We start from the raw sequence: 2,286 nt of genomic DNA, 5'->3' as shown, positions 1-2,286 counted from the left end.
GTTTCCTGAAGGATCTTTGGTGTGAGTGTTGTTTTCTTGAAGTATCGTTGTCTCTGAATGAATTACAAAACAAGTTCTATAGCGATCACTGAACAAGCTCAGTGTATGATCGCTGGAACTGAAATTACAGACACAGAAATACATCGAAAGGAAAAAGGGATTATCATCAAATCACTGAGAGAGAGGATCAACACAACCAACGTTTAGAATCTACTTTAATTGCAATAATAATTGTATTTCTGTATTTATCTTTTCACCCTACCTATATATACCTTGAGTAATACACAAAATTTCAATATCTACTTCTGGATTAAGAACAGAAATGGCTCAACAGAGAACTCCCTACCACCTTCTCTTTCTCGTCATTATTCTTTGTACCGGTTATGTTTCCACATTTATGTTTTCTGCAAATAAATCTCAGTTGATCTAAAACTTTGAGTTCTATTTATTTAGTTTCATTACACGATTTACATAATCATTTTTTATCGTAAACTTTTACGAGCAAAAGTTTATAGAAAATGTTTACCATTAAACTATCCTCCTTCTTTCAGAAAAAATATATGTTTCCTATATACTTATGAATCAAAGATTATATATATAATATATACACATGATTATGATACTTTGCAACTATTTTATCGCAGCATCGTGTTGGAGATCGTCAATGGCTGAAGGAACATGTTGTCAGGAAATTGATATGCCATGTCATGCAGATAATCCAAAAGAAGTGGCCAACTGTGACAGTTTTTGCAGGCAAAGCTGTAGTAACCATCAAGGCGGACATTGTAGAACCTATTCAAACAATACTTGACATTGTAGATGCTAAATTTTCTCTTTTAGAAAGAAACATTTTTCGGTGGAGGTTAAAAGAAAGATTCAATTTCTCTAATTGGATGCCCAACAACCTCATTTGTGACTCTTGAATTTTGCACGACGGTTATGTTTTATAAGATGGATGAATAAATCTTGTTGGTTGACATTCTTTTTCATAACTTATTTGTTATCATGGTGTGGATAAACTTAATGGTGATGATTAGTACTACCATTCTTCATAGCTTTTGCCTCTTATTTACTCATGAATGAGTAGAAGAAACTTAGCTTCATGAACTATATATATATATATATATATATATATATATATATATATATATATAGAGAGAGAGAAAGAGAGAGGAGCGATCAAATGCAAACCACCAAATTTGTACAAACCGTGCAAAATATCCTCATCCATCGATTTTATTATTTAATTTTATGAAATTTTTTCATGAAATTATTTAATCTTGTAAAATTGTTTTATATAATACTCTTTTTGATGAAGTTGTTTCATATATCGTTATGAAATTGTTTCATATAATACTTAATGAAAGTGTTTCATGTATTACTCTAGAATTAAAATAATGAAGATGACACAACAAAAAAAAGGGGTTTATAGGACACTTTTTGGGGGCACTTTTCGAAAACCGTCCTTTAAAAAGGCTAATACGACACATTATTTTATGAGTCCTATTTGACTTAATCTTATAGGACTCTTACTTTTGATGTCTTATTAACATATCTTGACGTCCTATCATGTAATCTAATACGACACTTTTGAATGTCATATTATTTTAKGGTCTATTAGGACACTTTTAATTGTCGTATTATTTTAAAGACCAATATCTTATTTTAAATGTTAATATGACACTTTCAATTACCCTATTTTTTTAAAAGCTAATACAACACGGTTGGTTGTCCTATTAGAGATTAAGAGCTAATAGRACATTTTTAAGTGTCCATTAAAGTTTAAAATAATATGAATATAATTATGTATTTAGAAATATATTTTTGTCTTCCAAAGTTTTAAGCTCTTTTATATACACTACTTAACTTAAAACAAAAACACTGGGCCAAAATACTTGTTGAAAGCYCAAATACTTGTTGCAGCAAAAATGGACTTGATGGACTATTTAAAACAACTTTACTATTTTCACGTTGAAAGCCCAAATACTTGATAAGCAAAAACACTTGTTTTCAGAAAGCCCCAAACCTCAAATCCTGCCTAGAATCCAGTTGCGACTTGCGATCATCATCGAGATAGAATCTTGTTGCGACTTGCGATCATCATCGAGATCTGCCTACGAATTCGTTTGCGATCGACTCCTCTGCACTGTTTGAGATTCGTCAAGCCCTCGGTCTTTGAAGCCCTAGCTGTTCGTCAAATTCTGAGAAAGTTTTCAGTTGCAACATTGATGGTAACAAAATCAAACCGACTAGTATTTTTCTAACTTAAATTTGTAGTGCAGTTGA

This window comes from Cynara cardunculus (assembly GCF_001531365.2).
Source record: "Cynara cardunculus var. scolymus isolate 2C chromosome LG 6, CcrdV1, whole genome shotgun sequence".
In the NCBI taxonomy this organism is placed as follows: domain Eukaryota; kingdom Viridiplantae; phylum Streptophyta; class Magnoliopsida; order Asterales; family Asteraceae; genus Cynara; species Cynara cardunculus.
The sequence above is the reverse complement of the archived record's forward strand: the minus strand, read 5'-3'. Positions refer to the sequence as shown.